We start from the raw sequence: 24,741 nt of genomic DNA, 5'->3' as shown, positions 1-24,741 counted from the left end.
TGTATGTATGTGTGTGTGTGTGTGTGTGTGTGTGTGTGTGTATCACATCGGCTATAGTACTGATTGATTGACTATAAAAAATTATATAACTTTCATTGCGTAAAACCAACCGTCCTTTCCGTGCAGATAGTTGTCCACTCGTTTGGGATAACCTATAATCGACTGCCATTTCTGTTGATCGCATAGTTTGTCAATATTTTGCTCAAATTTGCCGTCTCTATAGTGTTCATCGGTGACAGCATACATTGATGTAGTACCCATAACCCAGCAAATTATGCCACCTTTTTTGTTTTGATGGGTGCACACATAACATAATAAAACAAAATTGAAAAATTAATTATTTTTAAAAAAAATTAATTAAATGTATAGAAAAAATTTAATTAAACAATTTTTTTAGCACTAATTTAACTAATAGCACTTTTAATTTTATTTTTTTTAGTTAGAGTAATAATAATAATAATAAACAAATTTTTTAAAATAAAATTAACTTCAAGTTACACATCTATAGTCACCGATACTGGTGTATCAAATGGTATAACCATTGATAATGTTATTTATTTTTTTTTTTAAAAAAGTTTATTAACAAACAAACAACAAAAATCAATGATTTATTATTTTTGATTATGATTTTTAATTTTTAACAACAAAAAAATACCTGATTTAGTAATACGTATGATCTCATTGATGTCATCGGTTTGGATATGTCCGGGACAGAAAACACCGGCCATTATGACCACATCATACGATCGGCTATCGATCGGTAAGCGGACATTCGAGGCCACTATCGAATTGATTAGCCGATTGTAGCATTGTTTTTGTTTGGCCAGTTCCAGCATCGTTGCGGATGCATCCAAACCATCGACATTATGGTAGCCGTGTCGGGCTAATAGTTGGCCAACAGCACCGGTACCGGCACCGATATCCAATATACGTGTTGACTCCCGATCCATGTTGAGATCCAGAAAATGGTCGACCACTATTTCAGGGCCTTTATACTCCATACCCTTACTGTCCTAAAAATAAATAAATATATATTTATACATATATACCATATAATTATACATTTGAATATGTTTTTATCGATAAATCGGGGAAAAAAAGTTTTCATTAGATATATTTTTACTATTATATAATAATAATATCAATCAAAATGATAGTTAACTTTTTTTTTTAAAAAAAAGTTTGTTTTTTTATTGATGAAAACCTTTTCATAATTTTGAGCCCAATTTGAGTAAAACTTTTTCGTATCGTTAATATCTCGACAATGATGTAAGTTATCTAATACTTGTAAACTCCTTATTAAATCAATATTTTTGTTATTATTATTATTATTATTATTATTAATATCTGACATTTTTTTCACTTTTGATAAAATTTAAAAAACTTGTTATTATTATTATTATTTTTTTGTTTAGTAATATTAAAAAGTTTTAAACAAAAGTTTCTCACAAATAGTAAAATATTGTAAATTTGTACTAAATTTTATCGGAGATAAATATTTTTTTTAAACTTATTCAAACTTATATATATATATATACTGTAGAAATAAATTTAATTTAATGAACTTTTATAATATATTTTTATAAGAAAAACTTGATTAATGTAAATTTATTTTTATTGCATATTAAAAATCTATGATAATAGTTTTAGATATATATATATATATATACTATATATTATATAGTATATATAGAATATAAACGATTGTCAAGGTTGTTTTAAATACCCCAAAAAATCAAGGTTTTTTTTAAAAAAAAAACAATTATTATAAATTAACTAAATTTTCTAAACACTTAAATTTGAAATAAATTATAAATTTTTTTTTAATATATAATTTCTATGACATAATATATATATTAGTTATTTTCGTTGAAGAATATATAATACATTTTTACTAAAATATATGATAAAAAGCTAAAATATAATTTTTTTTTATTAAAAAAAACCTTGTTGTTTTTTCCAACCTTGATTAATGGGAAATTATTATATCAGTATTACTTATAATTATAAAATACAATTAATAAATTTCTAACCATATATCAATTAAAGTCAATAAATCAATAAATATGACTAAAAATTTTTTATATAAAATAATATATAATTAAAACATTTTTAAATTAAACTTATTCTTTAAATTGTCTAAATAATAATTAATCAATTATTAAATATTTTTTTTTAAAAAAATATCAAATATAAATTTGATATTTTAAAATAAATATTATATATGAAAATATGATATATGATATTGTATGTATTTTTTTATTTAATATAATTTGTGTTTAATGATAGCAAAATGGTTGAATTTTATTTTATATTATAATTAATTAATTTCTAAATCATAAACATATGTTTTTTTGATGAAATAATCTGAAATTTTTTGGAAATAAAAAATATTAATTTATTAGAATAATAATAATAAATGATTTAATCAATTGTAAAATATAATTAGATTTCTAATAATAATAATAATAATAATAATACATAATATTACGGTAATAAAAATTATTAAAAAAAAATATTTTTGTAGTCACTAAAAGTGATATTTTAATCAGCAGTTAATCACTATTGAAAATACAGTTGAATTTTGATAACAAAAATAAATTTTTGAAAAAAAAGATTTATCAATTACCGTGGTAACTTTTTTTAAAAAAAAATCTTAATTTATAAATAAAATAATAATATGAAATATGAAATAAATTTGATATATTTTTAAATATATATTATATATATATTTATATTTATTTTTTTCTATTATATATGATATATTAGTTTAATATTTTTTTGTTGTTGGTGATATAAAATAAATTGTTTTTAGTTTACTAAATAATTATTAAATAATTTTTCAATTACCGTTTATTTAATTTTTAAAACAAAATGCCTAAATAATAAATTGACTTTTAAAAATTTTTATGTCATTTTTATTTAATCAATAAATCACTACAATAGTAGTTAAAGTAGTAGTAGTAGTAGTAGTAGTAGTAGTAGTAGTTTATGAAACTAACAAAAATCGTTATATAAATTTATAATCAATATAATCAATACAAAAATACAATATATTAGTTATTTGCCATTTAAGTGGCATAACTTATATAAGTGGTTAAACTGTTTTCAATAATAATTTTTTTTTTGAATTCAATAGAAATTAATAGAGAAAAAACTAACCAATTTTTTTTTTAAAAGATTACCACTCAATATTGAATTTTATCAATAAACTTATTGTTTGGTTTTAATATACCGTTAGTATTAATACTGTATGACATTATAGGTGTTGATAATATATAAAAAGATTGATATTATATAATATCATACAGTAATAATAAATTAAATAAAATAGATAAATAAATAAATTAGTAAAACTATTCATTAAATTAATTTATATATATATATATAACATATAAGTTTAGGTGATTTACAATTACAACAATAACCGTCTACTAAATGCTTATAAAAATATTTTGTTATCATTTATATCGTTAATTTGATTCACAATTTATTTTTATTTTATTTTTTATTTTTTTTCGGAGCAAAACAATGACCACATAATCATCCAATTGTATATAACTGTATATAATATAAGTTATATATATATATATAACTTATATAAAAAACCAATCTTTATTAACCATTTGAATTGGTTGTAACCAATTGGTTATTCATCTTCATCTTAACAACAGTAATGTCTTTTATTCAATACATTAATGTCAATTGTCGTACACATACACACACACATACACACACACATACATACACACACACAGACACACATACATACACACATACATACACACATACATACATACATACACACATACATACACACATACACACATACACACATACATACACACATACACACATACATACACACATACATACACACATACATACACACATACATACACACATACATACATACACACATACATATACACACACACATTGACTTTTTTTGATAGTTATCCCTGAAAAAAATGTCATATCAATGATCATCATTAAGGAGCTGACAATACATTTTTACGCAACATTTGGCGCACCGTTTATATCATATATATACTGTATATATATAGGTATATATACCGTAAGTTGATTGTTGTATTAGTTAGTTGGTAGAGTAGTCCTTGAAATAGTAGACTGAACTCTCAATATATATATAGTAATTGTAATATATATTTATTTTTGGACACAATTTTTTTTGTTGCTTAATATTACTAATAATAATACCTCACTTTATTTGCACTAATACTTTAATCTATATCTCTAGACTCTATATATATATATATTCAATATAATATTATATATATATGTCTATTAAATATACCACAAAAAATACATTAGATTTAGTAATTTAGTATTAAAAAAAAAAAATAATTACTCAGATTATAACAAAATTATTTTTTGGCTTAAAAAAAACACACACACACACACACATTCAATTATTATAATATAGGTACAGGTGAATTAATTATATTGTTAAGTCTAAATAAATAATTTATTTTATTTAAAAAAAAGATTATTCAAACATTACCGTCAATTTAACAAATTATAACTTATATTACTTTATCGTATATAATATACTAATATATATATATATTCGATATATATATATAATAGTTTATATAATACTTTTAACACAAACCTAATAATATATTTAAACTATTTTTTTAAAAATCTTAAATATTTATTAACAAATATATTGTATTATTAACTAATTTGTGTTTTTAAATAATTGTTATTTTGTTAATATAAATTAGTTTTATCCAACAACAAAAAATAATAATCTATATTAACAATTTTTTTTTATTGATAATATAAAATAGCTGAATGATAAAAAAAATAATGTATATTATAAACAGTTATATAAATATATATATATATATTTTTCCCCTTCAATAAACAATTGATTTTATACTTATACATAAAAGCTATTAATCATATTACTATTATTTAAAAAAAAATTATGTTTTCAACATTGAAATATATGCGTAATATATTTTAATAAATTATAAACTATATATATACTATATAATATTTGTTAAAATTCATGTATTTTCAAGTTTGAAAAAATTTTATATTTAAAATTAATTTATAAAATTTCAATACAGTAGTTATCTATTGAATTGAATAACCCGTAACTAATAACATCACTATAATTAGATTTTTTTTTAAAGATCAAAATAAACAACAACAACAAAAAATAGTTAAATTTCAAAAAAATTAATTTAAATTTTATTTATTAATATATTACCGGTATATATATATATTATATTATATACGTTATATAATTAAATGATTTTTTAAGCTAAAATGCTAATTACAAAAAAAAACAAACAAATATCTCTCAAATACAATCACAATGTTTGTTATCTAAAATAAAATATACAGTATTAGTAAAGTATAGTACTATTGATTGAAACTATTAAATTAAATTTAGGAAAATTTAAATAATAATAATAATAATAATAAATATAATAAACTTACAATTTTTTTTGTTGGTTTGTTTTAAAAACATATACACAAAATATTTTTAATCTTAAATTTTTTTTTGACTAATAATTTTAATCTTAAATTTTTTTTGACTAATAATTATAATATTATATTAAATTTTTACTAATAATTAATATTTTTTTTTAAAAAAATCATTATCTGATTATTTGATTGATGGCTAAATCACAAGTATTATGATAAATACCAATTCAGTGACCAATTGGAGTGATATATGATATATTCAAATCATATATATATATATATATAGTTTTTAAAGTAACAAAATTTTTACCACTAATAACATAATTATCTGTTGACTAATCAATGACCAATTGGTCGACATATCGTGACTGTCGCTATCATTCAGCCATTTATCAGCTAATTTGTCGGCCAATTGGCGCTTAAGACTAGATTTTGATTTTAATAAAACTACTGTTGAATTGATTGTCGTCTCCGCCGGCGGAAGAGGAGGAGGAGGAGGAGGAGGTATGCGGACATCATAGTCATCGACGACAACGACGACGACGACAACCTCATCTTCAATGGACGACTTGTTGTTGTTGTTTGACATCACAGTCTCTTCAAAGTTGTCTTCATCGATGGCAACCAATGATGGCAATCGTGATTCACTCGATGATGACGACGACTGCAATGTCTTTAATGTCTTGTTGTTGTTGTCGTTGTCGGTACTGTCGATGATTACGGACAACAAGGTTGGTGTCACACCACCATCACTATCACTACCGGCCGCTGCCGTGGCTTCGGCCAAAATTAATGGACACATTATTATCACTATAAGTAGTATTAGTAGCAATATTATCGGCGATAACTTATTTTTCGGCAATAATGGACAACAATTAACAAACGGCAAACACATAATTACATCCGACGACGACGACTACCACTACTACTACTTTGTTTGGACACAAACTTCTTGTTATTTGTTGTCCACTTCTTCTTCAGTGATGTCTTTGAACAACAACTTCTCCTTCAGTGATGTCTTCGGACGACAACAACTTCTTCTCCTTCAGTGATGTCTTCGGAGGAAAACTTCTTCTTCTCCTTCAGTAATATCTTCGGATAACAACTTCTTCTTCTTCTTCAGCAATGTCTTCGGACTACAACTTCTTGTTGTTGGACAACACGTGTCCGACAAGACATATAGGATGTGACGACACGAGAGAGAGAGAGAGTTTAATATCAATTGAATAATAATAACCAACAAAACAATAAACACTTTATATATTTAAGGCATTAATATATTGCAAACATTTTTTTTAATGAAAAAATCGTTTTTTGTATTTTATTTTGTTTTGTTATGTTTTATTGGATTATTATTTTACAGCTTTTTCACTACATTTTCATTGATTTATATTTAAAATAATAATAATAATAATATTTTTTGTTTATTTTGTTTGTCTTACTATTCATTTATTTATTAATTTTAACACAAATTGAAATCACAAATTTTTTAATTATAATTTATTATTATTATTATAATACTGATAATTAGTATTCAAAAATATTATATAATTTTTCTAAAATAATTAGTATTTATAATCATTTTATATTATAGCGCATAATAAGTAAACTTTTTGTTAAATATAATATTTTAAATATAATACACAAAAAATTTTTTTGTTAACTAATTAAATGACCATAAAGTAGTAGTAGTAGTAGTAGTAGTAGTAGTAGTAGTAGTAGTAATAGTAGTAGTAATAGTAGTAGTAGTAGTAGTAGTAGTAGATTATAATTATAATAATTTTTATAAAAACTTTTTTTTTTAATATACTGTATGTATACTTGTTTAGTGTATTACCAGTAAATTAATTTTAATAAAATATATAATATTTTCATATTAGTTGAGATAACACTATCATTATATAAATTGCATTTTTTTCAGTTGGTTGTAAATGTTTAACAAATTTTTATTAATAATAATAATAATAAAATAATAACATTTTAACTGTTAATAGTCTTTAATTCAATAAACAATATACTGTATATATATATATATTTTTTTAAAAAAACAGTATTAATATATATAAATATATAAATATTAAAATTTATGAATAGATGTGTATAAAACTGAAACATTTACTATCCATTACTAGTATATAACTTCAAAACAAAATTAATTATTATATACTTATATTTATATATACATAGTATTTATATGATATAAATTCATCAAAAAAAACTGAATATACAGTATATATATATATATATATATATATATATATATATATATATATATATATATAGTATTTACAGTATTAGTCGTATTATTGTTTTGCCGACATTTCCGATAACAATAATATTGTACTAATTATTATTAATATTGAATTTTTTATAGTATAGTATAATATAGTATAGTCTGTATAAAAAACAACTTAGAGAGAGACTGAAACAAACGTTAGAATATATAGTAATATTTATATATATATATTCTCTCTCTCTCTCTCTCTCTCTCTCTCTCTCTCTCTCTCTCTCTCTCTCTCTCTTTCTCTCTCTCTCTCTTCATTTATATAGTACACTGATATTATTATTATTATTATTATTTTATATGAAATATATTATTAAAAAATACTATATAATATATCTATAATATATATATATATATATTTGATTGCATAGTTAAAAGATATTGTACACCAACAACAACAACAACAATACAAAAATAAAAATAATGTTTTGTATGTGTAATATATGAATTATAATGTGTAGTGCATGTGTTGTATATGTGTAATGCAACAAATATGCATTATATTGTTATTATTATTATTATTATTAATATATTTCTACATATATATATATTATTATTTAATTTATGAATAAATATACTACTTTAAATGTTGGTACATAAATTACTTATACATATATATATATATATATAGATAAATATTAATATATAGATTTTTTTTATATAAAAGAAAAAAATTTTTTTATGTATAATTTATTCTGTAATACAAATCAGTCTAAACGAGAATCATTAGTCTAGTATTCAAATGTCGTGTCAATTATATCTAATGATATTTAGTGTATATATATATATAGATAGATAGATATTAATGTACAATATATATATATATATATAACAAATGTTTTTTAATTTTTTGTTTGTTAAATATATCGAAACGAAAACAAAATTAAATGCTTTTAATGATTGTTAAATATTTGTCAAAAAAAAATAAATAATAATAATAACATCTACAAAAGCATTTGAGACAGTATTTATTTTATTGTATTTGATAATTGAAAACAATTTTTTTTTATTTTCATTAAAATAAATATTTTACAATTGTAATGATAATCAATTGTAATTATTGTTGTATATAATATTTTGTTTAATATAATAATAGTATATAAAAACATAAAACATAATATTGTTTATTTTATTATAACTTTATTATTATTACTATACAGTATTTATACCAACAATTTATTTACTAATAATATTTTTATATATTTATTAATTAACTAATAAAATATAGTAATTATTTATTTTATTAATTTTTTTAAAAATAATATTTTATTTTCCCAATTTATTTCTATAATTATCTAACAGAAATTATGATTCATAATTTTAATATATATTTAATATTAATTTTAATAATAATATTTTACTAATTAATAATAAAGTAATAATAATAATAATACTAACAATTTATTTAACACAATAGTGTAATAGTTTTACTAACAATACATATAAACTATAATACATATGTATAAATCAATCAATATTTTATTTAATTATTTATTTATTCTTATATTTAATACTAAAAAATTCATAAAACACTTTTTTTAAAAAAATAATAATTATTATTTTTGAATAACAAATTGAAAACATCCGTAATTATATTTAAATAATAAATCATTGTCTGGATATTTAGTTTTAATTATATTGGCCATCATTTGTTCAGTAATTTTATCATTTTTCAATTGTGTATCAATATCATAGTCGATGATAAATTGTTTTTTTAAACTTAATTTTAAGGGTAACATATCTGCAAATAAATATATATATATATATATATATATATTAGATAAATAAAAACAAATTATTAAAGTATTAAATAGCGAATAATAATAATAATAAAATAATTTTTTATTAAAACAAAAAAAAAATATATCATTTACTTTCTTTAAATGTTTTCAATTCATAATCAAATGATTTCATTTGAAAATCATAGGAAATAATTGATAAATTATTTGAATTGAATTGATTGATCCAAACATCCAATTGTTCAGCTTTTGTCGGTATATTCATAAACTTTTTGTTTGTTTGATAGATCGCTAGCTGCTGTTCATCATCATCATCGGTGGTTAAATCGGTACGAAATGGATCCGTAATTAGATAGATATTTGCATAGATTTTTCCAGATTTCTGTAGTAATCGACTAATATTTTTGACACAATTTGCTTTATTGATAATCCAATGAAGACAATAGTTTGTAAAAACTAACGATACTTTTGATTCAAGCGACCGAAGCTGTGGCGACAGCTGATCCCAATCCAGGCTAATTTCTTGAACGATGAATGTTATATCGGGTTTCCGACGGTTGTGTTGTTGGGCAAAGTCAATCATTTTGGTGTCCACATCCAAACCGTAGACGTGGCCAACAAATAGTTTATCAGTTAATGTTTGGGTGATATTTCCAGTGCCGCATCCAATGTCCAAAATTATATCATATTTTCTTTGAACATAACAACAACAACAGCAACAAAATCATTCAAAAAATAATTAATTAAAAATTAATAATTAATAAAACTTTTTTTTTGTTGGTGACTTGGGTTACCTCTACAGTAATACAATTTACTAATCTTAATAAAAAAATATAATATTAACCCAAATATGATATAATCAATGATTATTTGTATATACAGTATATATATAAATATATATGAATATATATAATGAATTAATTAATATATGAAATATGATATTAAAATAAAAATACATAATTTTTATTACAAGTTTTATTAATACAAATTATAAAATACCTGTCAATGTTTTCATTGTTGATCCTATCTATTAGTTCAATAGCATCGCTAACTTGTGGTGTATTAGTTTTATCATATTTTTTAGGATTAAACTCCATTTATATATATATATATAAATTTAATTATTATTTCAAACTTTAAATCTGAATGAAAAAACTTTAAATTTTAATTTTTAAAAAAAAACTTAGCTTAAATTTTTAGAAATAATTATATAATTTTTTAAATAACTGGTTGAAGATTTCAAACAAATCTTCCTATTTATATACTGTACTAATTAATTAACATAACATAAAAATTAATTTAATATTTTCAAATCAAATATATAGTTTTTTTTGCTCAAATTTAATATAATAGTAATTATAATTTTTTTTTAATATATAATTGTAGTAATCAATTAACATTACATAAAAATATTGTCTGAATTTCGATAAGTGTGTCGATAATTATATGTAATTGTAATTTTATTTTATTTTATTAAATTTTAATAGAGTGATATATAAATATATATATAAAAAAATTAATTTAATAATTATTACTATTCTGCAATCATAAAATATAATTATTTTAATTTTAATTTGCTATTAAAGTTTATAAAAATTTTCAAAAAAAAATTTTAATATCAAAAAATATATATTAATATTATCAAGGTCAAAAAAATAATGTTTGAAATAATACCATTATTATAATTATAAATCATTTTAATTGTTATAATTTGGTATGACCATGGACATTATTACATATTTACATAAGATTGTTTTTTGAGAGGGGGGATCCCTGTGCTAGCATACCGATGACGTTAATAAATAAAGCTAAATGTAGTTAAATCATTATATACAATACGTCAATAAAAAAATTATAGTTGTAATTAAAATGTTTTTTTGTATGCTAAAAGAATAAGTCATAACAAAAAAACTAGATCCACCTATTTTGTCCATGATTTTATATATACAGTATATATATATACAGTATATACATAACATAACATATATATAACATATATATATATAATATAATATATATATATATATATATTGAATTCATATACATCATATAACAATATATATATATATATATACAATTGTATATTTGTAATCAATTTTTTTAATTATAATTTAAAAAAATAAAAATTTACATTAATGTCAGTTTTATAGATATAAATATATATATATATGAATATATACGGTATATATATATATCAGATATATATATGTTTATGACAGTTGTTTATAATTTATTTTTCACTCTTCTAAGTTTAATTGATTTTTTTGACAATAATAATAATAATAATAATAAAACATTAGAAAATATGAAATCTATTTATTGATTTGTTATGCAAATTAATCTAAACATGTTATATGCAAAATATTTATATAATATATATATATATTATCTTAAAGTTTAGTTTATTAATGGGAATATATTATTGAGGTTTTTTATGTTATATATATATTTTTTTGTTAAATATGCTAATATACTATGTATTGTATTAAACTGTATATAATATTATAACAGTATATAGTATTGTATTTATGTTAATAAGCGTTTCTAATAAATTAGTAATAAAAAAAATTAGTGTATAATATAGTGTACTACTACTAAATTATTTATTATATTTATTTATAAATATATATACAAAACTCTATATAAAATGTTTAACTTAATACAAATAATTATTTTTTTTTAAAAATCTGTTTGTTTTTTATATACAATATTTATTTAAAACATTTGTCATTTTTGTTTTTTTAAACAAATAACTATTAATTTAATTTCTAAATTGCCTAAAAGTAAAATTTATTAAAATAATTAAATTATAAAAAAACTTTTAAATTTACATTTTTATTGTTGTTGTTGCTATTCATGTTTATTACCATAACTTATAAATATTAATATATTTAATATTTCACAATTATAAATCAATATATTATTATTACTAATATTCAAATTGATTTTAATAATAATAATAATAATTTTCAACAATTTTATAACACAATAGTAACTATAGTTGCTTTTAATTTGTTAATAATATTGTAAGTTATAACTTATTATAGTTATAATATATAGTTATATTATAGTTTAACAGTGATTTAAAATAAAAAATATAAATCAAATAAAAAAATTTTAATTTGAAATACAACTAATAAAAACTATATTATTTTGTTAAATTGTTTAATATTTAATTAAATTTATTGATTATTAATAAAAAATAAAATCATAATTAATCAATAACTTTAAACAACTTAATTAAATACATTTACTTTGAAACATTCAAAACAACATTTTATTAATAATCAATTTATTTTTTTTTCAATTATTAGTATTAGACTTAAATTGTTTTTAGATATAATTAATACCTATAAGTATTCAACTAAACTAAAAATATTTAGATTATATATATATATAAATTACAGAATATTCTGTAATATATAATAGATATAAATTAGTTTCAATAAGTCAATTGCAGCCAAATAGATGTCAACACATATTACACTACAGTATATTAAATAACAAAAATTGTTTTAGATTTTCAAATCACTACTCTCTGTATATAATTTATAGTATAATTTCCTACAAAAAAAATAAATAAATATCTATTGATAGGTAAAATATTCACATAAATTGATAATAAAAATGCTATTTGTTTTTATTTGTTTGGGAGACCCAAATCACATACTAAAATATTTTTGTTTTTTTATTATTATAGTCATAAAATTTATTATTATATAAACAATAAACTATATTTTTATATATTAAAAAATATGTTAAATAATAATATTAATAATAAATTTTTAAAAAATAGATTAACTAGTACCAATTGCCTTTATAATAATAATAATACTACTAATAATAATTTCTAATATTTTTTATATCCTAATAAAAATTATAAAAAATATATACTCAAAAAAAATATTAATAAAAATTTTGTAAAAATTATTAAAATAAATTAAAAAAAAAATTTTTTTTGATTATATTTATTTATTATAAAAATAAAATTAGTAAATATAGTTAAATAAAAAATATATTTTATATGAAAACATTTTCTAAATACTGTTTAAAATACAGTACATTATATTACTTTGAAAAATACACGTAATTTTTTTTTAGTGAGTGTTTAGTATAAGTCATATGTATTTTGTTATGCAATCATATAATCAATAGATGTATAAAAAAAATTTTTTTTTAGTAATATAACTGTTTCAGTGAAAGCAAAACCAAAATATTGGATAATTTAAACAAATTTATTAATAGATGTCTCAGATATCAGTTTAAGCATTAATACAATGCATATGATTGTAATGTGTAAATGCATTATGTAGTCAATGAATAGACAAAAAAACACATTTTTTCAACATTTGTTTTTTTTTAATCAAAACTAATATTATAATTAGTATTTTTTTATTTATTTATAGTAATAACACTTTTAAAATAAAAAATATTAATTATAATATTGTGATATTTCACGTGAATTAGGTTAATAGTTAAACTGTGAGAGAGTTTTTTATTATATCGGCCGATGTCGGCTACTAATGATATCACATTTTCTCAGTTTAATTTATTTGATTATTATGTATAACATGATGTTATATGATTTCAAGGTTCCATAATGTATTGCAGTTATAGGTTTATTTTAATAATTATTTATTTAGTACATAAGGTGTACACATAGTTATTTGGGTTTAACAATGTAGCTGTGGGTTTTGGTTTGATATCCAATGATTATAAGTTTAGTTTAGTTAGCAAAAATATAGTTATTTGATTGGAAACAGAGAGATTACGCTGAAAGACGTCATAGAATATGATTTTTTCAGAGTGAAGAGAGTTAGTGTTTTACTAACTCTCAGAGAGTTCTCATCGAGTCGTCAAAGTGAATAGACGTGAAGTTTTATACTTGAATTGTATTTTTTACTTTATAACACGATAATAAAGAGATTTTACACAACTAAAGAGTAAGTGTTTCGAGGGGCTCGGGCCTTCGGCCCTGAGTCCCTTAAGAAAGTGTTAGCTTGCGATGTTAGTTAAAGTTAATTAAGTAAGTATAATTAACAGAGTTAATAATGTAAGTATTAGTGTTAATAATAAAGCCATCATCAAACGGAAACAGGACCGGACTATATCAGCAACTCAGCACGGATTCAACTATAAGTAAGTATTAGTTTAAGGTATGCCGATCTGCGGGAGCGTGGATTCAGCATGTAACATGTCGATCTATGGGAGCATAGGTCAGACATACTGGGTGTGCCGATCAGCCGATCAGGAGTGTAGATCAGCCATAGATCACGATGAAACATCGGGTCATGGTGTAATATAAGGGTTAGTCTCTCGGTGGAAACACCGATCGAGACTTAAGGTTTAACAGGTAACAGTAATGTTACCTAAGGGTTAGTCTCTCGGTGGAAACACCGATCGAGACTTAAGGTTTAATAGGTAATAGTAATGTTACCTAAGGGTTAGTCTCTCGGTGGAAACACCGATCGAGACTTAAGGTTTAATAGGTAACAGTAATGTTACCTAAGGGTTAGTCTCTCGGTGGAAACACCGATCGAGACTTAAGGTTTAATAGGTAATAGTAATGTTACCTAAGGGTTAGTCTCTCGGTGGAAACACCGATCGAGACTTAAGGTTTAATAGGTAACAGTAATGTTACCTTAAGGTTTGTCTCTCAGTGGAAACACCGATCGAGACATAGATTTAGTAGGTAACAGAAATGTTACCTTAAGGTTTGTCTCTCGGTGGAAACACTGATTGAGACATAGATTTAGTAGGTAACAGTAATGTTACCTTAAGGTTTGTCTCTCGGTGGAAACACCGATTGAGACATAGATTTAGTAGGTAACAGTAATGTTACCTTAAGGTTTGTCTCTCGGTGGAAACACCGATTGAGACATAGATTTAGTAGGTAACAGTAATGTTACCTTAAGGTTTGTCTCTCGGTGGAAACACCGATCGAGACATAGATTTAGTAGGTAACAGTAATGTTACCTTAAGGTTTGTCTCTCGGTGGAAACACCGATTGAGACATAGATTTAGTAGGTAACAGTAATGTTACCTTAAGGTTTGTCTCTCGGTGGAAACACCGATCGAGACATAGATTAGTAGGTAACAGTAATGTTACCTTCAGGTTTGTCTCTCGGTGGAAACACCGATTGAGACATAGATTTAGTAGGTAACAGTAATGTTACCTTAAGGTTTGTCTCTCGGTGGAAACACCGATCGAGACATAGATTTAGTAGGTAACAGTAATGTTACCTTAAGGTTTGTCTCTCGGTGGAAACACCGATTGAGACATAGATTTAGTAGGTAACAGTAATGTTACCTTAAGGTTTGTCTCTCGGTGGAAACACCGATTGCGACATAATTTCAGACTGTAATAGTCGAATATGGGTTTAATATGTGATGGAAACGTTACATGTAGATCAAAATGAAACATTGATCTAAGTAGTAGATCCGACTGAAGAGTTGGATATCGGTTAAGTATGATAAAGTTATATAAAGATATCGGTATGTATTATAAGAGTACATAGTGAGTATAGATAGTAAACAAAAGACGACAAACAACGAAGCAGCGGAAAGAACGGCAGGATCGGGACGTCTTAGAAGAAACAAAGGTAAGTAAGCTTTAAATAAATATAGTTGTAAGTAAATATCGTTGTGAAAACGTTGCGATCGCTGTCGTTGAGGGTGTCATCATCTTGGAGGTGATGATCCGTGTAGCTTTCGTGTCAACTTTACCGCTGGAGAAGGGGATAGTAAGCGCGGCTTTAACAGAGAATTATCCCTGAACCTATATTTGTGAATCACCGCACGGAAATTGCTACATTTTTGGCGAGCCAACCAGGATCTGATGTTGTTTGTTAGTTTTATTGCTTGCATTTCTTTTAAAAAAAAACCAATCCTCTGGTAGACGATAAAATTGCAAACTGACAACATTTGCAAGATGAGCTGTACATCTTAATAAACAGTGGTGTGCTGTACACCATAAATATAACAGACGGTGAGCTGAAACACCCAAAACAGTAACGAGACTACGGTGTGCCAGCGTGTCGCGAGCACCCGATAATACAGTTTCTGTCCCGCGCTGCATTAAAACACATGGAATCAGTTCCAAAAGCTTATAATGCATCTGTTATGTTTTATGCAGTGATGGTAACCCGTAAAATCCCTAATCACGCAAAAGATTAATAACAACAACATAACATAATTTAATAACAAAAAAATAGAACAAAAATATCAAACTGAACTTAAAAAATTGTAGACTCGTGTAGAGATAAACATTTAGATTATTAAGTAAATGCTTGTCTAACTCATATAATTGATATGAAATTAATAGGAAAATTTAATATAGCTAAGAATTTAAATTTCACGTAAAAAAGTAAATCTTTGCCAAAAGAAAAAATGAATTACTTTGAGGCAGAAATTTATAGATGTAAAAATATATATTTTTCGTTAGAAGTAGTCCAATTATAACGATTTAAAAATCTTAAGAGTAATTGTGTATATTATTTTTCGTGTATTAAAAGTTACGTACTTTGTGATAAGTGATGGTAAATTCACTATGTATTTAAATACAAGTTGAAAAAGCGAATGTTATCGACATTACTTAAATCCAAGTATTAAACCAAAGCGAAGTTTTACGATAAAATGCAGACAGACCAAGTAGGAGACAGATGATCAGAACGATATGAGATATTCACCTCAATCTAAAATAAGATTCGRTATAATTAAAARCGGTTCACAGAAAAAKATACTGAATATAGTTTTGCTTAAACAGTCGGCATATAAAGKTAAAGATCCTTTGTATGTAATTAAATATTGTATRGGGAAAGTAAARATRAACTAGTTTCTTTACGGAACGCAATGAACAGTAGATTAAAAAGCTCGACAGTAGTATTTTCATTGTTTTATTACTCATAAAKTGTTCAATTYAATTACAAAATATTCCGATGTTAAAAATTGTTAAATAACATAAGGCTTTTGCTTRAAAAACTAAAGTGCATGTCATTTTCAAATTGACKATAACTTATTTTAGAGCTGTTGTGCTTTTYAGATATCTCAAAGCAATATAGTTAAGTGACTATGAATAAGTAAAAATAAAGAATATACARTTTATTTTATGATCCAAAAAGTAGAAATAAGAAAATCATTTAAAACTAATATAGAATAAAAAATTTATATATWCAATACTATTTGACTACGAATTATGTTATGATACAAAAATAAAAATGGACAGACACAACCACTAATTAATRGCTAATGAAATATRTCAGTGGTGAMAACCTCGATAAATAATACGCCATATTGTCTACGTCACGATGAATTTAACGTCACATTATGATTAGGTAGCACTATGCTTACGTCACGCTGAAATACTACGTCAAAATGTTTAATAAATCAAATTCTTCTTATGATACTTTAAATAATAGGTTACATTTTGYTTACTTCACGATGAAMATTACGTCACATTAGACTTAAGTCACTATGAATATAACGTAAAATTGTGCTACCTTCACTATGATTTTACGTMTTACTATGATCTTACTTACTTACTTAAGTTTATCAGCTGACTGTATAGTATTAATTATACAAAGAGAAACATTTTCTATTTTATTAAGTTAAGATCATTGTCTCAGAGATATAAAATGATATAATAAATTATTAATCTAATAAATGAAAATAGAAAGAAATTATATTATATTTAACTAAAATTTATTTACAGTATTCACTATTTTAAAAGTAGTTATTTTTTGAAATTAGAAATTAGTGGTCAGTTTGAAATGTGAATAAAGTTATTCAAGATATTCAAAAAAAAAAAAAAAAAAAAATTGCCGCACGAGGTAATTTTTAATTTAAATATGAATGGCTATATTGAAAAAATTATATTTCTTTTAGTTAAAAAATTACAATGGAAAATTTGTGAAAAATATGTATTTCACGAGGGAATATTGAAGAAGTATTAAGAAAATTAATATTCTGCTAACAGTACTTTGTACTGAATTAATAGACAGATAAAATGAAATTTACATCATTTTTCTATCTTTTATAGTTTTTGAGATATTTACAAAAAACTAAAAAATTAAAAAAAAAAATTAAAAAAAAAAAAAAATTTTGCCGCATGAGGTAATTTTCAATTTCAATATGATTGGTTATATTAAAAAAATTATATTTCTTTTGGTTAAGAAATTACAATAAAAAATTTGTTACAAATATGTATTTCACAAGGGAATATTGAGGAAGTATTAAGAAAAATAATATTCCGCTAACAGTAATTTGTAGTGTATTAATAGATATATGGAATGAAATTTACCTCATTTTACTATCCATTATAGTTTTCAAGAAATTTACAAAAAAATAAAAATTAAAAAAAAAATTTAAAAAAAAAAAAAATTTTGCCGCACGAGGTAATTTTCAATTTCAATATGATTTGCTATATTAAAAAAATTATATTTCTTTTGATTAAGAAATTACAATAAAAAATTTATTAAAATTATGTATTTCACGAGGGAATATTGAGGAAGTATTAAGAAAATTAATATTCCGCTAACAGTAATTTTTAGTATATTAATAGATATATGAAATGAAATTTACCTCATTTTTCTATCGATTATAGTTTTCGAAAAATTTATAAAAAACTAAAATTAAAAAAAAAAGTAAAAAAAAAAAAAAATTTGCTGCACGAGGTAATTTTTAATTTCAATATGATTGTCTTTATTAAAAAAATTATATTTCTTTTGGTTAAGAAATTACAATAAAAAATTTGTTACAAATATGTATTTCACAAGGGAATATTGAGGAAGTATTAAGAAAAATAATATTCCGCTAACAGTAATTTGTAGTGTATTAATAGATATATGGAATGAAATTTACCTCATTTTACTATCCATTATAGTTTTCAAGAAATTTACAAAAAAATAAAAATTAAAAAAAAAATTTAAAAAAAAAAAAAATTTTGCCGCACGAGGTAATTTTCAATTTCAATATGATTTGCTATATTAAAAAAATTATATTTCTTTTGATTAAGAAATTACAATAAAAAATTTATTAAAATTATGTATTTCACGAGGGAATATTGAGGAAGTATTAAGAAAATTAATATTCCGCTAACAGTAATTTTTAGTATATTAATAGATATATGAAATGAAATTTACCTCATTTTTCTATCGATTATAGTTTTCGAAAAATTTATAAAAAACTAAAATTAAAAAAAAAAGTAAAAAAAAAAAAAATTTGCTGCACGAGGTAATTTTTAATTTCAATATGATTGTCTTTATTAAAAAAATTATATTTCTTTTGGTTAAGAAATTACAATAAAAAAGTTGTTAAAATTATGTATTTCACGAGGGAATATTGAGGAAGTATTAAGAAAATTAATATTCTGCTAACAGTACTTTGTACTGAATTAATAGACAGATAAAATGAAATTTACATCATTTTTCTATCTTTTATAGTTTTTGAGATATTTACAAAAAACTAAAAAATTAAAACAAAAAATTAAAAAAAAAAAAAAAAAATTTTGCCGCACGAGGTAATTTTCAATTTCAATATGATTGGCTATATTAAAAAAATTATATTTCTTTTGGTTAAGAAATTACAATAAAAAATTTGTTAAAAATATGTATTTCACAAGGGAATATTGAGGAAGTATTAAGAAAAATAATATTCCGCTAACAGTAATTTGTAGTGTATTAATAGATATATGGAATGAAAATTACCTCATTTTACTATCCATTATAGTTTTCAAGAAATTTACAAAAAAATAAAAATTAAAAAAAAAGTAAAAAAAAAAAAAAAATTTGCTGCACGAGGTAATTTTTAATTTCAATATGATTGTCTTTATTAAAAAAATTATATTTCTTTTGGTTAAGAAATTACAATAAAAAAGTTGTTAAAATTATGTATTTCACGAGGGAATATTGAGGAAGTATTAAGAAAATTAATATTCTGCTAACAGTACTTTGTACTGAATTAATAGACAGCTAAAATGAAATTTACCTCATTTTTCTATCGATTATAGTTTTCGAAAAATTTACAAAAAACTAAAATTAAAAAAAAAATAAAAAAAAAAAAAAAAAAATTTTGCCGCACGAGGTAATTTTTAATTTCAATATTAATGGCTATATTGAAAAAATTTTATTTCTTTTATTTAAGAAATTGCAATATAAAATTTTTGAAAAATATGTAAAACACGAGGGAATATTGAGGGAATATTACAAAAATTAATATTCCGCTAACAGTASTTTGTAGTGAATTAATAGATAGATAAAATGAAATTTACACCATTTTTCTATCTATTATAGTTTTTGAGAAATTTACAAATAATTAAAAAAAAAAAAAAAAAAAAAAAAAAAATTTGCCGCACGAKRTTATTTTTAATTACAAAGTGTTTGGCTATATTGAAAAATTTTAATTTTTCTTATTTAAGAAATTATAATAGAAATTTTTGAAAAATATGTAAATCACGAGGGAATTTCTAAAGATTCTAAATTTTGCGCATGTCTAAAGATATTTGATATAAGAGTTCCTACCAAYATGAATAGCGAGAATTACTATGTGAAAAATCATAATTGTTCATGAAACATGAACGACAACAGTGAAAACCGATTCGGGAAAAGTAGAAAATACAATAATGTTTGTYTTAAAAAGTGCATAAAATGTAATAAAAACTTCTTATCTAATTACGCTTTAACACAACATTCGAGAGATAAACATAAATTTACAGGTGAATGGAAAAAATGTTTKAATTGTAAAAAATTATTTAAAACTATAAAAAGTCTTAATCAACATAAAAATTCTAAATGTTATAATAGTGAATWTAATCGAAGTTATAAACAAGATGTTAAATTAAATAAACTAATAGTTGATAAACGGATTAATAATAAAACGTCTAAAATAACTAATAATAATAATAAAACACCTAATAATTGGCTTATAAACTTTACAAATCAATTTAAAATAGTGATAGTAAATATTTCTTTAACTATTTTATTGGAACTTCTAAACAAATAATTAACTAATGTGTGTGAAATATGTGAAATTAATTSATGTACCTGTTATATGAGAAAACGTTTTTTGTGCTATAAAATATTAATTTAGTTAAATAGTGAAAATGATTTTTAAAGATTGTTATGAAATTATATATGATGTGGATATTTTAAATAACAATGAACCACGAAAGAAAATAATTGTGAATATTTTTACAGAGTACTGATCATTAACTTTTAATTTCGGAATTGATCACTCTGATTTTATATAAGTATTTGATCAGTGCTTTAAAAAATAGATATTGTGTAAATTAATAAAATATACAAATTGATGTCTGAATCATGATTAACTAATACGATAAAATAAATATATACTTAAAGATTCATTATTGGTTTTAACCTGTACTTAGTGCGTCGACTCATATTTAAAATATATCTATATAAATATGAAAGTTATATAAACAGTTTGAGTTAATTCAACAGTTTGTGTTTAATTTAATAGTGTTTTTTTATAAAAGAATAGTTGTTTCACAATAAGTCTTTAACATTTAATAATAATATGAGTTTCAATTCCTCTCGCTCATATGATGAGATTGAATCGAACAAAAATGAGAGCAAAGATGTGATTAATAGAAAGGATGAAGATAGTTATGACCGAAGTCAAGTGAAGTTGAAATCAATTATCAGCAAAAATTTAACTTACATGACACTGAACAAATAATTAAGATCGAAGAAATTGTATCTAAAATGAAAACACCACACATCGAGAAGTATGATAATTCAGTATCAATTGAAAGTTGGCTTATGAAATATGAATTATTTGCTGATATAAATGGTTTTGACGAAAAAGAAAAAAGAAATTATCTATTATTTTATATGACTATAGATCCGTCAAGATATTGCTTAGAAATAATTATCGATAATCCTGATATTGATTATAATAATTTAAAAAATAAACTAATTAAACTGTTTTCTGGTACTAAAAATAATCCAATGAATTATCACGACATGATTTCACGCAGATTTCACAGTGATGAAGAAGACATACAAAAATATATATGCGATAAATTAGAATTGATGCAAAAAGTTGATAAGAATATGACTTTTGAAGCAAAGAAAGATCAACTATTATACGGTTTTCAAGGAACTTTATATAAAAAGATTAATTTGAAAATTTTATCAAAGAAACCCGAAAACATGGATGAACTTCAAGACATCATTATAGAACAGAATAACATTGAATGTGCAACTAATTCGCAAAATTTATTTACAAATTTTGAATATAAAAAAGAATTAAATAATGATTTTAATAAGAGTTTTTATTATGGATCAGATAATAAGACACAAAATAAGCTACAGGATCTTAATAACCACTACGAAGTTAATATAGTATGTTATACCTGTGGCCATGCTGGACATTATGCCAGACAATGTAACATCAGAAATTGGAATTAGTAATAACTTTTGTAATAATTAATGAGTTTTGATTTTAACTATAATGAAAATAATTAATGCTTTGAATTAATGTATAAAATTAATATAACAATTGAATGCAACTATGGACCTATTTTTATCCGGTAAAATACCGAAGAAACCCATTTGGTGGTTTGTTAAATCGCGCGTACTTTTATTAATGTCAAGTCGACTTCAACGACTATTTTTTAGTCATTAAATGTAAAGAAACGTTTATCTATTATAATTATTATTAGATCTTTTAATTGGCCATTAAAAGTGATAATAATTTTGGGACAACATATACTTTTCAGATAGTAACAAGTAACGTAATTATGTTATGTTTAAATATTGTATCGAATGGATATATGAAAAGCTTGTTGAACTAAGTTATATAATTTATTAGTTAAATAATTCTTTGTTTTATCTTTTAAAAAAATATTATATATATTTTAATGTTTATTGTAAACGTCTTTTCACTCGTGAGGACACGAGTATTTTAGAGGGGTGAGTAATGTGATATTTCACGTGAATTAGGTTAATAGTTAAACTGTGAGAGAGTTTTTTATTATATCGGCCGATGTCGGCTACTAATGATATCACATTTTCTCAGTTTAATTTATTTGATTATTATGTATAACATGATGTTATATGATTTCAAGGTTCCATAATGTATTGCAGTTATAGGTTTATTTTAATAATTATTTATTTAGTACATAAGGTGTACACATAGTTATTTGGGTTTAACAATGTAGCTGTGGGTTTTGGTTTGATATCCAATGATTATAAGTTTAGTTTAGTTAGCAAAAATATAGTTATTTGATTGGAAACAGAGAGATTACGCTGAAAGACGTCATAGAATATGATTTTTTCAGAGTGAAGAGAGTTAGTGTTTTACTAACTCTCAGAGAGTTCTCATCGAGTCGTCAAAGTGAATAGACGTGAAGTTTTATACTTGAATTGTATTTTTTACTTTATAACACGATAATAAAGAGATTTTACACAACTAAAGAGTAAGTGTTTCGAGGGGCTCGGGCCTTCGGCCCTGAGTCCCTTAAGAAAGTGTTAGCTTGCGATGTTAGTTAAAGTTAATTAAGTAAGTATAATTAACAGAGTTAATAATGTAAGTATTAGTGTTAATAATAAAGCCATCATCAAACGGAAACAGGACCGGACTATATCAGCAACTCAGCACGGATTCAACTATAAGTAAGTATTAGTTTAAGGTATGCCGATCTGCGGGAGCGTGGATTCAGCATGTAACATGTCGATCTATGGGAGCATAGGTCAGACATACTGGGTGTGCCGATCAGCCGATCAGGAGTGTAGATCAGCCATAGATCACGATGAAACATCGGGTCATGGTGTAATATAAGGGTTAGTCTCTCGGTGGAAACACCGATCGAGACTTAAGGTTTAATAGGTAACAGTAATGTTACCTAAGGGTTAGTCTCTCGGTGGAAACACCGATCGAGACTTAAGGTTTAATAGGTAATAGTAATGTTACCTAAGGGTTAGTCTCTCGGTGGAAACACCGATCGAGACTTAAGGTTTAATAGGTAACAGTAATGTTACCTAAGGGTTAGTCTCTCGGTGGAAACACCGATCGAGACTTAAGGTTTAATAGGTAATAGTAATGTTACCTAAGGGTTAGTCTCTCGGTGGAAACACCGATCGAGACTTAAGGTTTAATAGGTAACAGTAATGTTACCTTAAGGTTTGTCTCTCAGTGGAAACACCGATCGAGACATAGATTTAGTAGGTAACAGAAATGTTACCTTAAGGTTTGTCTCTCGGTGGAAACACTGATTGAGACATAGATTTAGTA

Source organism: Oppia nitens, unplaced genomic scaffold (assembly GCF_028296485.1).
Source record: "Oppia nitens isolate AA-2021 unplaced genomic scaffold, nextdenovo-longstitch-racon4-pilon3 scaffold6_pilon_pilon_pilon, whole genome shotgun sequence".
Classification (NCBI taxonomy): Eukaryota; Metazoa; Arthropoda; class Arachnida; order Sarcoptiformes; family Oppiidae; genus Oppia; species Oppia nitens.
This window is presented reverse-complemented; position numbering follows the sequence as displayed.